Below are 15,637 nucleotides of genomic sequence, written 5' to 3' on the forward strand. Positions count from 1 at the left end.
GCAATGGCTTTAGGGATTTCTTTGAAATCTTGTCCTTTAGATATTGTCCATCTGAGAGGAGATCCCACAGCTGGATCAGTAACAGAGACTGATACACATGATAAACAACTGCACACAGTCTCTCACAATCTTATTCTGACTTGTACAATCTGACCATGTACTTGCATCTGTTTCAAACAGAGATTGCCAACTGCCTTAAAATGAATGCGCTTTTTCACTAAAAAAATCACTGCCAGTGTAAACACCACCTGAAGCAAAAACGCAACTCCAGCAACCACCCAAAACAACCAAGCAACCACATGGCAATATGAAAAACCACTGCAACCATTGTTAACAAAGTAAAACTTGCACAAATCTTATCGGCAATTGAAAATATAACTATTAGACGAAAACAATTAAATGAAAATTAAAACTGTTGACAAGGCAACTAATGAAAAAACTTTACATTAAAGTAATATAATGAGTAGAATTAGGAGTGAAAGAAAAATTCAATTAAACAGATTTTTGACAAATGTACATCAAACTAAAATTAAAATGAAAACTGAAAATATAAAACAAAGTTAATTCAAAATATTAATAAATGCTAGTATATAAATAATACTAATATACACTTCTCTAGCATCACTGAAACATTGTTTCCTTTAGAAAATATTAAAATCTGCTTAACTATACAAATTAAACAGCATGGGTCATTAGTCAGTCTTTTTCATCTTTTTTAATCAGTGTTTTTTTTTTAATCTTTTATCTGTTAGTGGCCATCTCACACTACCCTATTATGTTTTTATATTATCACCTAAAAGACAAAACGTCACTGTGACTTGTATACAAGGTAGACAGTCTATTGTTGATGCTTTTACAAGGACTTCCTCCTTTCCTTCATAATCATACAGTCAGAGAAGAGGAAGCGCTTGTAGATTTATGGGCTGGTTGTCATGTCTTCCGCCAGGCATGAATAATGCAAACTCCCATCCTGTGATCCTGATCAGAGGAGAGAGAGTGTGCAAGAGGGAGAAAGAAAAATTGAGACATAAAGACTGTGTTTTTAAAGGTGAAGTGTGTGGTTTCTCATTGTTAAAATATTATCACAGTTTAATATGACTTCCTGAAGAGTGTGAACACTGGCACTTTAAACATCTTTTAGTTGAGCGATGGGACACTGGTTTAATCTTGTGATTTACAAAACAATAAAAATGGCATTTTAACATTGAAAAGTGTTATTTGTGATAAAGGGGATATCATTAATCAAGCCTTTCTCCACATTAACATGAAACTTTAATTAAACAGTGATTTTCTGGATCTCTTTAGAGAAATATTTCAGTCAGATCTGAATTAGTTCCCATGGAAACCATAAAATGCACCAAGGACAGACATTCTTATGCAAACACAGGAACCCATCAGGACTCCTCTATGATCCATGTGGCTGAAAAAAAACTGAACATGATCCTCTTCCTAAAATGCTCTACCTTAGCATTACTTTGACAGTAAATCCACTTCATGTCTGTGGATAGAAATGCTGAAATATCTCTTGCAGAACTTGCACCTGGGATGAGGTTAAATATTCAAAAGTCAAACTACCTAGTCTTTTCACTGCATCTCAGGTAGGACTAGACAATTAATCGAAAAACAGTTGTCATTACAACTATTACTTCTGCGAATATCGAAATGTCAAAATCTCCATTAATAGTGTCTTGTCGACCAGGGCACTTTTAAGACACTGTGTCAAGTTAACAGCTCTGTCGAATTTTTTTAACATTGCGATGAAACAGAAGTTGTGAACCAATATTTTCTTACATATTGTGATGTGTATACATGTGTAATGTATCAAAAAAAGAAAATTAAGAGGGAACCTGATTCTTTCAATCAGTTGTTGATTAAATTTTGAGATGTGAGTGTTTGCACTCAACAGTGGAGGAAGATCTACCCCAGCTTGGTTCCAACCGGACCGTGAGACATACTGACAACTGTAGCACTATTTTACCGTTTCTACAGTTTTAAGTCAGCAGCACGTCAGAACAACAGAGCATGTGCCACAAATGCCCAGGATCATTTATGGTAACAATCTCTCTGCATTATATTCTTTAATATTTTTATCTAGAACCAAACATGCGTCATTTAAGCCCCTTCCACTCCATGCACGTTGCTTCATATACAGACAGAAAGTACAGCAAGAGCTGCAGATGATGCCTATTAACAACTAAAAACATGGTGACCAGCAAAACAGATTAATACTGTCACTGAAACAGAATACATCACATACAATTACCTTTATGTCATTCATATGAATGCCATTCAAATTAACCAAGTTTGTGATGATACGTATTTTTTTAATCTACATTTACAATTAATCAGCAGGTTAATAAACAATGAAATAACTTGGAAAAGCATTTGTAGATGGCAAAAAAAGACAAATTAGACTTTGAAATTATTAGTTAACAGGGCTCTAGACTGCGACCATTTTTTGATAACGTGCGAGTTAAAATTTTACGTTTTCGCACTTGTGCGAGTGCATGGTCTGCGCTGCTCCAAACCGTCTGCTTCATACAGCGCGCGCTGCAGAGCCGCGGCACATTGTAGCAGGCGTCAGATTTCACTGATCACGTGAAGAGAAGTGCTTTCAGCGCGAGCGCTTCATGGGTAGAGCCTGGTTTACACTCGCTGCGTCAGCACGAGCGCGAAGGTGTGCGCAACGGACTGAACGTAACGGAGGATTTGGTTTTCAAACTAAAGTAAACCAGAGAAGGTGAACATGTTGGTATTCTTGTAGAAAAAAACATTTAAGTCCTATCAGTGACAGCCAGTTTAGTTTTACTTTTCTTTTTGTTTTCTTTGTAAAAGCTTGTTATCTTTGCTGTTTACCTCACGTTACTCTATGGAGGCTTTCCTTAATTTTTTTATTATTATTATTTATTTGATTCCTCAGTGTTTGCTAAACATTCTGTAATTTATTTGTCGGAATAGAATACAGCTAGTTTGTCATTGTAACGTACTGTTTTATTGTTGTTGTGCTTTTTATAAAAGAATTATCAGACAATTATCAAACAGACAATTATCTTTTCTTGTAAAACGTGACCCCAAGATCGCGAATTTGAAAGTGAAAGCGCACAAAAAAAGGAAATCCTGATCACAAAATTTAAATCACAAATAATATTGATGAAAAAGAACGGATTGAATTTTGAACACTTTCGTTACCATATAACTATAACTATGATAAAAGTTCATCAGCATGCATTGATTAATGCGACCAACTGAGAAAGTCAGTCGCAAAAGTGCGACCAGTGGGAAGAACGAGTCTAGAGCCCTGGTTAAGTTTGTTTTCTACTCATGATGAGAGTGTTTGATTGTTATGTACGTTGTTTGCTTTAAGTAGGTAGACCTACTTATTTTAAAATATAAAAATGGCCAAAGAGTCACATATCTAAATTTAAAATAATAATAGTCTGATAAAACATCTGATCTTACCTTTTAATATTCTAATTGGGCTCAACTGATGAAATATTTCATTGTTTGTAGAAAAATTCTTAAACACCACTGCTTTGGCTCTCAGGGCCCAATATATTCATCTTTGATTACTATTTTGACTGTTTAGGATTTTGTTTTGTGTGTGCGTGCTTGTGAGTGTGTGTTGTTTTTTTACAAAGCACTACCACTGGCCAAATGAAAAGTTATAACTATTCCAAGTATTGCTCGGATCTCTGCTGGGAAGGGAAATATAATAGATTAGAGATCCGACTTCTTGGAATTTTAATTTAATATCCCTGCTATACATTCTATACAAACGTCTACTGCATTTATTTGATGCAACAAGATAAGCAAAACATATAATTTCACAAATTTATGAAATATCTATATTTAGTAGGATACCACCTACTTTTTAGCTCCACAGCAGGCCATGAGAACATTCACAGATGTCCTTAACAGATGCAAGGGAGCTTGCTTTGTTGTGATTAGAAAATCCATCTGGAAAACTAAATATAAATAAGATACCTTGCCAGAAAGCCATTTACTGTATGTTAGCAGCAGATGACTGGATCTATTTTAATGGGGTGACTATAAAAACGTAAGTATAGCTTACATTAATTACTTCATTTCAAGGTGAATTATATGAGAACTAACAGATTGTTTACCGCTAATGTTTCTTTAGACTTATTAATATATACTGAAGGTTTAATACTATCAGCTAAAAACTTTGACAAAAATTCCAGCTAATGTCTTCAGAGTCTGGATAATACTGTGGAAAAACACTTTCTTAACCATTACTTAAAAATGAAGTCTTATGCTCTCCTCTGCACTGTAATATATACAGAATATGATACCCTGGAGCCGCTCAGTGGTTTTGAGTGACCCTACAGAAAAACACTCCATTGGTTCAACCTAAAGCCCATGGAATGTAACAGAGCCGCTGGCCATAAATTCTCCAGCATGCCTCCTGCGTGCTGACCTTAGGATGGACATCCAGTAATAAGATGCTGCTCATATCTGCAGAATTAATCCCCTCACATTAACTGGCGAGTAAACCATCCAAAAATTAACATTCTGTAATTCACAAAATTACAATTTTCAATTTTAGCCGAACTATGAACTATCCCTTTAAAGCAGTGATTACTGGCACTGGTGTTGAGGTTTAAATCAGCATTCAGTGTGGATTTAGGTGCTTCCTCACTTCCAGATTCTCTGTAGCGGTGAAAATAGCAGCATTGTGCATTGAGTGTTATAACACAGTGCCAGCTGTCAACACACAGAGGTTTCATCTCAGATGACTCAAGTCCCTCCAATCATGTCAGTGTAGATCAGAGCATTTCAGTCTCCTCCTCTTTTAACATGCAACCTAGAAGAACACAAACCTCATATTGACCTATGAAGGCCCTGGCATTACCATCCAATCACATTTAGAGCATAGGTTAAAGGAATGATGGGACCGTTATTCATTTTTCAAACAGATAGACAAGCTTTATTTACTACTACTTAGGTCAGAGGAGTGACAGTGATGTAGGCCAGGCATCCAGAATACTCTACTCAAGACAGATTATGTGGGTGGCATCCTATGACACGCAGCTGTGAATAAACACACAGAAAGTCATGAAACCAATATCAGAGGTCGAGGAGCTCTGCCAGCCATGTGTCGCTTGCCCTCCCTGGGTGGATAATGCGTAAAGGGCCATATGGCAAACTGATGACAACTCCCGTTAGATAAATAAGAAACACCATACACAACTCTTCACCTATGACCTCCACTGTTAGGTGACATGTAAAAAAGAACTAAAAAGCATTCTAAAGCATCTATACAACATGTAAACAGTAAGCAAAATAATAAAAAAAATAATCAAACATCTTGAATAAATTGCATTTATTCTACACTCAATGTTTATTCTACTGAATTATATACAAAAAAAAAAAAGAATTAATATAAAATAAAAATGCAATGCATTTAGACAAACAAACAATAAATAAAAACTATATAATTCTGTGTGTCCAAATCATGTTCTAAATTTTAGTGTTTGAGATAAAGGGAAAAATTAAAATCAAGCCAAATGAAAGATATTCTATGCTGGGTAAATAGTGAAATAGAATAAGGAGAGACAAGCAGCATGAGCAGTGCACAAGCTCCCACAGGGCAGAAACAATAAGTGAGAGGTGACATGCTGTTCAGCTAAGTGATACAACAGTGTGTTGCATTTCTAATGCCACAAAACATTATAAAATATGACTATGGCTCCAAGCCTACATTTTACTTGAGGTGCATGTCAACAGCCATCTTCAGAAACAAAGTGGCCAAATCATTCTCTGTCAAAGCTGGATTAGAGAGCATAAAGAAAGCCTTGTGATAACAGACAAACCTATGGGTGAAAACAAAATGTCAGAAAATGCAACCCGCATTAATCTCATAAACAACCCCTTAGATCTGTTGCTTACGGCATAGTGAGGATTGGTTGCTTGTTTTTCCAGCACATATTTATTCAGCAGCTCTCACAGCATGCAGGGCTGGAGATTTGCTACAAATGTTTGCTAAATTGCAAATCGATAGAGAAAATACTTAACCCTGCCACTGTGACATTAAATGGCTCTGCTATTATGCTATGTGAAAAATGCCTGTGTGCTTAAACTGGCACAGAACACACAGCAGCACAGGAAACTGTCTTTTAGAAGCTAGAATAATAAAAACAGAATAGGAAAAAAACAAATGAATGCTATATTTTAAAAACTAGCTCCACAAAAACTGTGTTTGCAGCATCACAGGAAACTTTATCACAGAATGATAAATATAACAACAGAATAGCAAAATGAATAATAAATAAAATAAAAATATTAAAATAAAGTGGATAATTGAATGATTATAATTTAGGATGGAAGCGTTATGACTCAATTTGTCAGGAACGGTAGAAACTTGTTACAGACCAGCTGAGCGAGACTTAAAGGTCCCATGACATGCTGTTTTTTGGATGCTTTTATATAGGCCTAAGTGGTCCCTAGTACTGTATCTGAAGTCTCGTTCCCGAAATTCAGCCTTGGTGCAGAATTTCAGCCACTACTAGCCAGTCCCAAAATGAGCTTTCCTTAGGACAAGCCATTTCTGTGTCTGTAGCTTTAAATGCTAATGAGGAGGAGAGAGGCGGGGCAAGGTGGAGGGTGGGTGTGTGTCCTGCAGCTCTCCCGGCGCAGTGTCGCCTCTCTCGGCGTCTGTTCTGAGCAGCGAGCGGCAGAGAAGCAGCGCTTTCAGTTTGTCTTAAAGCAGCAGACTCATCAATAAATAATTTAAAAAACAGCGTTTCCAAGCACTTGTCGCTTACTGACTGTTTGGACTTTTAAATATGAACAGAATTTGTCTGTTAATATGCTCAGTTTATTACTCAGACGCAAAACAATGCTTCGGTCGTTTGCAAGCCACGATGTCTATTGCTCGCCTCGCACGGTCGTAGCTTATTTTCTCACGGGCGGGCAAAGCAGAGAAAGGGGAAGTAACCTTTCCCCGTATGACGACATAAGGGGAAGATTCCAGATCGGGCCATCTGAGCTTTCATTTTCTCAAAGGCGAAGCAGGATACCCAGGGCTCGGTTTACACCTATCGCCGTTTCTAGCCACTGGGGGACCATAGTCAGGCTAGGGCAGGGCTCCAGACAAAAAAATCGAGTAAGGAGCCATTGGCTCCTATAAAAGAAAAACTTAGGCGCCAAATTATTTTTTTAGGTGCCACAGAATAAAAGTGGTTTATTTTATTATTATCATTTTATTTTTCCCCCCTATTTTAACATTTCAATCATTTTGTCATGTGTTTGTCTTATCTTTTCTAGGCTTTATCAGCATTTTAATCCATCTTGTAGATGATCAGGTCGACCGGGGGACTAAGGTTCACTTAAAGTGTGAATTAAATGTCTTTTACAACTTGAAATATACAGTCACAAAGAATTGTTCGTTACACAGAATCTGTACCAATATCATGGACCATAAGCATCACTTAGCAACTGAGTGCAGTGCATCCTATAAATGTTGTCACGTCTTTCACACATTCAGTCTGTTTTTCTTCATTAGTAAAATGCAATTTTATAGGAGGAGTTGAATCATGTAACAGAATAAGTAAAAATATTAATATGCAACAGCGCATAAATATAGCAAAACGCTCCTCTTTATAGTTATTTTTCTAGCTGACTGATGAGTTTATGGACACTGAGTGGTTATTCTGAGGTAAATGTATTACAATGCAATGTTTACAAGCTTTATACATTTCCTCAGTTTGAAACACTGAATGAGCTTTTACATAAAACATTTCAGTAAGTTGTACTATAGGCTTTCTTATTGCCTACCTTTTGATCATGTTCATTTCATACTATAGTAGTAAATCGAAATATATAATGGGTTCACTTGCTGCATTAACTGAGGTGCTAAAGAGATCGCGCCTGAGCATTAAGTGCAATACTCTCCGCTCGCGCGATCCGGACGCATACACGGGCCGTGTGGACGCGGGGTACTGGTGTTTATATTACCGAAAGTGTGCGCTTGTGGTCCGCATTAAAGAGCACCCAAACCGCATCATTTGAATTTCATAGCATTTTAAAGCTGATGCTTTGTTTATTAAAAAGTAAGACAGCACAAAGCTTTTTGCGATTACTGGATGGCAAGTGCGCTTCAAATAACAGGAAGTCCATGCATTAACAGAACACAGCATATAGACTAAGATCTCGATAAGAAGAAGCCATATTAGTAATGATTATAAATGAGAATTGTTGACGATATTGCCAGTATCCACAGAGCTGACAGCTTTACCTGTTGAAGTTTGTTCAAGTTGTGCACGAAATAGACACGGCTTTTCTGCACTTGCACTTTGGGGCGGTTTACACCTGGTCACTTCATGCATTTTTTCCTGATCGGAAAGCTATCTGATCCTGAAAAGACCAGGTGTAAATGCCGTCCGAAACGCATTCGAGACGGATATAAATCCAATCGCTGCACCACTTCAGGAGGTGGTCTGGGCGAAACCGGACAAGTGTAAATGCATCTGGTTGTTGAAACCACATATGGTAATTTTACTCCTCCCATAATATTAAAATAATAGACGTGTGAGAGCGTTTTATAGGCTATATGGAATGTTATAGTCAGATATAACTGCGACCATTTTAGTCGCAGTTTGGAGCCCTGGGCTAGGGGAACTCATATTAATGTTAAAAAACCTCATAAAGTAAAATTTTCATGCCATGGGACCTTTAACAAGAGCACACAGGTGTTACAAAGCTGAGAATAATGTGTAAAACGTTTAGCTAGTACTTTGCATAAAAGTTGCATAGTGTGACATCTTTGGGGCCCTTGCTTTAAAAGCACTAGTGTTCGTTGCTACGTAACATGGTTGCTAAACAACTGAGCTTTCAGTTTAATTCTTTTCAGACAATTGAATCTGAGATCCACTGAGATGAATACATAAAGCAGGAGCTCGCTAATAGGATCCGATTAACACAGCGCTGAAGAGCACATCATCTGTCTTGTAGCATCTCCCGCTCGTTCCCAGCTAGATCGTCAGGTGTGGGGGGTGTGGGGGGCATGTATCATTAATGTGGTAACGGCAGCAGAGAGAAATGAGTTTCCAGCGTCTCAGGGGAGGGACTCTATGGCTACACTCACACAGCACCAAAATGCAGCTGTCAGTCTTGTTTAAAAGAGATGAATACAGTTCTTTTCACACATAAAGGGATAGTCCCAAAAATTATAATTCTGTCATTTACTGTCATTTACACACCCTCATGTTGTTCCAATCATGTACGACTACCTTTCTTCAGTGTAACAAAAAATCTTAATTAGAACTTTTTAATTTTTGAAACGATTCTGTAACCAAAGTGACTCCCCAAAATTTTCACGACCCATTTGAAGCCATTGTCATAGGGCTGGGCGATAAAACGATTTTATCGATTAACTCGAATGTGTAGTTTACGTCAGTTTGTTTGAATGAAAAACAGTTTTCTTTTTAACATCCGTCGACGCTCCCCTCTGAGCTCCCATAGTTCCGAATGAGCTCAGCCCTACCCCCGCGCGTTTGCCGAGTTAGGTTTCATCAAGCGCACGCGCCTGGCCCGAAGTTAACTGTGTTTGTTTATCGGTGTGGTTAGTGGAGCCGGCTACAAACGCAATTAAAGTTAAAGTGATGAGTAATGAAGTTGGGCTCAGGTTGTTGTGCTGTGGCATGTGTTTCACATACATTTATTTATTTGTGGCGACTTGCCATGATATCAAAACTGACTGATTTTCCAAAAGGCTTCGTTGAATAAACATGAGCACGTAATGCACGTTTAAAAATCAAAAAGAGGCGCGGGTGTTTTTATATCACTGTATTTCTGAGGGAAGATGAAAATGTTTGATGTCATTTTCATGCCATCTTGCATGTTATATGCCTGATAAAGCAGCGTTTGTTAGCTCAGCGCTGCTTTGTGTAATGTACAGCCCAACAGCCGTTTCCTGGGAAACCTCTACTTCTCCCGCTATAAAGCGTCTCCTGCTGACAGAGAATGAATTTGCATTTTCTTAAGTCCGTCCAAGTAGTTATCGCTGCATCTCAGTCTGTCTGATTTACTCAGCAAACATATTTTGCTTGTTACCAAAAAATAATCTACTCTGGCTGTTGTTACGGATTCTATTTGGATGTCTAACGGAAGTTAAGTTAGGGCCACAAAAGCGTGCATGTGCATTAACGCTTGTGTTGCTGCCGTTGAAACCGGGTTTGGCCGATAAACGATGGCTGATAGACATCATGATGTTAAAGGCCTAACGTTACTTCGTTTTTGTACGCGAACGCGCAGTCTTTCAAAGTATACTATATTTTGAAGTTGTACGCGAACGCGGGCGGCCGGCGCTCTATTTTTCCCCGTTAAGTCATGACTGATGATAAATATTTTTTAACTCTTTTAAAACAAAGATGAGCTGTCTCATACCCTCTCGCTCACAAGCGCTTCTCAATGAGAGCGTCTGTTGTTGCAGTCTCAGCTATTTTGATGTCAGTCTCTTTAGTTTCGTTTTCAACTGTGAAACAACAGCCTGGAACAGTGTTGTCACCATGTGGAACAACTGATTACTGTCCCGTGTACGGAAAGAAAATTGCTTGTACTACGGAACTCCTTAAAAGGAATAAATACGAGACGGGAGGAAAATATATATTTCAATACTTTCTTTCACAGTTTTATCAATGGGTAATTGTTTATAAAATTGCGGGCATCAGGGATTACGCCTGGCATTGAAACTGCTTTTGAATGCGCAATAGCTTTTTAGTTTCACTTTCGAGATTTGCGATCGCATGTACTGTTTATACTATGGAGCGGCAGTACTTACCACACATTTTACAAGATCAGATGTTTGTCAGTGGTGCTCAGGATCTGCAAACCATTCGTCATCATCCCGCCAAAAAACAACCAACAGTCACTGATACTTAATGCTGTTGAATGTTTTGTTTGCACTATCAGAACTACCTCCTATCTACTGAATAGCAAGATGTTTGATTTAAAACGCGATTTAAATCGTAAATCAGGTTTTTTGTACAAAAATCTGGGATTTTTTTTCAAAGCACTGTGTGTTTTGACAATCAGTCTCATAGCTATTTTGCTATCCCATCCAACAGGTTCTAGACCTCTAACAGCTTTTAAATGCATAAATGAGCTCATTAAACAAAATTCACTTCATTATAATGCGAAAAACCATGCATGTGTGTCATTGCTGTGATTCTAACACGTATGACTCAAAATCATGTAGGGCTGCCTTTAGCAAACAAGACTGCTGCCAGATTCCCAGGCCTAATTGCTTCATTCTTCTGACATTATGAAGCAGCTGTCTTCTGGCAACACAGCAATACATGCTAACAACACAACTGAAGGCATTTCTCTCCTCTGGCGCTACACTTGTTATTTCTCTTTGGCCTTTACGAGAGATTTGTACAAAAGGTGAGGAGTGACCATAAACAAAGACAGGCTTTCTGACACACCAGCACTGGAAAAAGAGGGAATGAAATATACTGTAGTATAAGCAGAGTTGCTTAAATGCACATTAAGTTTTAATGTTGTGGTCATAAAGCATTTAGTGCTTCTAGCAATAATGCAATAATGGAAAAACAAGCATTAGCCACATTCTGAATATGTAAACACATGCTAACGGGGTAAATCTCCTAAATAACAATGCAAATACTGCATTTTTCAAAATTTCACGAGTGATAACAGGGCTCAACTATAAAGATGGCCTGCTGGCCCAGGCCAGTGCAAAAGAGTTTTAGGCCAGTTGACTGCTGATTTGCCATTAAGACAATGTTCTCTAGTTGATATGATTAAAAAAATTATGATATGATTTGATTGGACTTGATATGATAGTAGGGCCCTATGAAATCCATATTTATAAAAAATGGTAAACAAAGTGAAGAAATAAATATTTTTTAAAAAGAGTGTTTAGTTAAAAGCATAAATAATTCCACTAAATATTCTAATTAATTGCTAACAATACAAGTCAGAAATATTTATGGGCAGCAGATTTTCAGTAGAGCCATGTGGCAGGTGTGGTAAAAAAGTTAATTTTGGACTGCAACCGCAGAAGACTGTAGTGCATAAAGCAGGCCTTGTTTTGATTTGAAACATAAGGGCATTGGGCTTTGACTACGGGGAGTAATTCTAGCATTCATATGTTGAGCAGAAATAGCACATCAGCAGTGGTTTAAATCTTTTTGGCAGGAGTGATGATGGCCAAAACAAGCCGGGCAGCTGTGTGAACTCTATAGCACAGTGTGCTTGTCTTTGAAGAGCATCTCAGGGCTCTTGCGCTTCAGCTTACAAAAGGTGGAGCTCAATTACACTCAGATTTAGAGCCAATTCAAGACAACAGTTCAATTCACAACACAATTCACTGGGTAACCAGTAACATACAGGCATACTGGATAGTTAATCCTGTTTAAATATCTAGAAATCACAAAATCACTTTTTTAATTCTGTTTAAAAAAAACTAGAAATCACAAAATCACCTTTTAATACTAGCACTTCTCATACCTGTAGCTAATGATTATAAAGCTTAAAGAGCTTGTCAAACTGAAAGAATAAAATAAAAATAAAACATTTAAAAATCACTGAGTCAACATTTAAATGTAGGCCACCAGTGACTGTAGATGAATAAGGCAAATATAGCCACTGTGATAAAGAAAGGCGCCTGTCTCACACAGCCACCATTCTGAAATCAATTAGTCATTTACTCACATGATATCCTGTCCTCTGACACGGTCCAATTAATAGGAAACTAGTCTGGGAGTGTGTTGGGTGATCAGTATATTGGTCTGGAGATATCTAGCCACCCTGTAGTCCATAAACCTTAATGAGGGCAAAGGAGGGCAAAAGCCCTTTGAAGAACACCAGAGAAAATCATTGGAACAGCCATCCTTCATTTCCCCCCATGAGGATATAGCGACTAAGCACACAGTCTTTTTTTCCTCTATCACTCTTACATGCGACAGTGTGAATCCTCATGTTGTGTCTAAAACAGACTATACAGCAGGCTATTGCATAACATTCTCATTTATTTCACTCTACAGGCTTCAGTGAGCAGATGAGTATTTACTCTTTGTAAAGAAACCGGCTCATTGAACACAGATCATAGAGGCATCATGTTTCAACAAGTGAAAGAATAAGCCCTGTCCCACGAGGGCCGTGAGACTAGGCCTGGGCGATATTAATATTTATCGACGGTACACCTTCTTCGTTAACGATAGAAAAAATGTTCAATATAGTGCTGAATTGAGTGCTGTGCCAGCCTGTGATGAGGAGATTGTGAAAAAAAAAGAATATTAGTCGAATTTAAAATAAACATTTGCATTTGAATGCAAAAATAGTACATTCAAATGTTAGGTGTACGTCAGGGAGCGTCATCAGTGGTGCACGAGATGCGGTGACGATGATGTAAGTGACGCTGTTGCATTTTAATGTTTAGCTAGTCTAGCCCACGAGATGCACAGTTGCTGCGTTATTCATTCAAAATATTATATACATTTATGCATTTAGCAGACGCTTTTATCTAAAGCGACTTACATTGCATTCAAGTTACAGTTTTTACATTTTATCAGCTCTTTATCAGATGTTGATTAGGTTAAAACCGAAACCAAGCCATTCACACAGAATGCAAATTCAGCACATTTTTTAGACAGAAAAATATGACTGCTGCACTCACATATCTCACAAGAGATGTATAGAAAGCCATGCAAAGTTAAAACAGTTTAAACTTTTAGAAAACATGTCACAAATTTGTGTTGGTTTATTCCTTTTCACTGCATCTCATATGATTCACAGGCAATCTGTGATGGGCGATTCGGCTCTTTGCATTAAGCAATGCATAAATACATGATGCTGTTTTGTTCATAATTGCTTATGTAATTTACAAAATTTTATTTGATTTTATACGAGTTAATTTAGACGCAATGCATGTTATTTTATAGACAGTTGTTTCCTTGCATTGACAATTTAATGCGCTGCATTATTTTACTCATTGCACCCTTCTGTGGCGTCAGAAAATAAGCCAAAAGTTTCATTAAGACCTATTTAATCTGCATATAAAATATTAGAAATGAGATTTGTTTAATTTCTATTTTGTGTTTGACTGTTAAAACAAAAACAAATATAATAGTAAATTGGGTTATACAGTAGTTAAATTTAAAAAAAAAATTATATTGCTCTTTGTTTTAAAAAAGGTTATTAAAAATGTTAATAATTATCGATTCCAAACTATATGAAACATTATATCGTTGATGCATTTTTTTTGTCCTGTGTGAGACCAGTGTTTTTCAGATGCAGGTGTCCTATATGTTCAAAAGACTTTGATGTCCAGCAGTTAAGCTTTTGATGACATTCATCATAACTCGTTTTAATTCCATAATGTGATGTATTTCTGAGGGAATGTTCACCCTTTGGCATTTCTATATGAGAAATCTATTATTGTTTGCAATTTTTAACTTCAAACTCCATCAAGATGTTTTAAACTAGCTTTTACTTCACATGACGTTAATTGATGGCTTGGAGTCAAGGATTACTGTGAGGTTTTTCTCATCTGCTTGGACTCTCATTCTGACGGCACCCATTCACAAAAAAAAACACCATCACAAACACACACGCTGTTTCCCAATACTAAATACTATTACTTATACAGTGTTTCCGCTACATTCATTCAGCCGTGGCAGGCCGCCACACCAAAAATCGTCCCCGCCACGGCTGCAGCTTCTCAGTAACATCATAGTGACAGAGCAGGACTTGAATTTCAGCGCGGGTTTGCAGCATTAATAATTCTACTCATTCCCGCAGGTTCTGTGCTTACAACGCGATGACAGATGACGCAATGTATCATTTGCACGTGCTTTTGAGTCTTGCTCATGAGAACTCACTCGTGCGCTCTCTTACAGACCGTTTTCTGTGAGCTCACAGATTGCGATAAACTGAGAGTGACAGCTTTTCAAGATTATTAAGGGAGTTTGCAAATGTGATATTGATTTAATACAACAGTTCTATGAACAAGAAGTTAATATTAAGTGACTTACATTGTCTGAATATAACACTACTGCATGATTTTGTGCCATTTCATCAAGGAAAATAGTTCCAAATAAATTAAAAGCCGAGCGCTATGCATCTCTAAAAGCAAACACAGCGGTGTTTCATTCATGAATGAACTGCGAGTTTAAACAAATCTAGTAAGTCAGCGATTCATGATTACCCATTCATAAACAGTCACTTGCTTCGTTCCTGAATGAATCAGCCGTTCGAACGAATCAATTTAATGAATGACGCAGTGATAAAATCAGTGACATACCGCCACCTGCTGGGGGTTTAGTTTCATTTTTAAAGTATACTTTCAGTTATTTAAATAATTTAATATTTCTATATACAACATTTTATATTTAAAACATTAATCTCAACATGAATTTATGAATTTAACTGCACTTATGTCACCTCTGAGCCTCATTAAACGTACCTACAAGCCACTTTTATTTTCTTCTGTGCCACCTCTGTACTGCAAATCAATTTTTTATTAATACTAATTTCATATGATTGCTAACTTATGTCTTATTCTACTTCTTATTATATTGTTTAAATTAGAAATTCTAAAAAGCTTATAAATTTAAATGTCTGAATTTGACAAAGATGACATACTTTTAATAAA

At 37.3% G+C, this 15,637-nt stretch overlaps 1 protein-coding gene across 12 annotated transcripts in view; it reads right to left on the reverse strand.

Moving 5' to 3' along the window:
- Positions 1-15,637, reverse strand: part of LOC306877283 (peripheral plasma membrane protein CASK-like) — a 169,477-nt gene that overhangs the window by 105,930 nt on the left and 47,910 nt on the right. The gene's annotated exons all lie outside the window — the stretch shown is intronic.

This window comes from Barbus barbus (assembly GCF_936440315.1).
Source record: "Barbus barbus genome assembly, chromosome: 11".
In the NCBI taxonomy this organism is placed as follows: Eukaryota; Metazoa; Chordata; class Actinopteri; order Cypriniformes; family Cyprinidae; genus Barbus; species Barbus barbus.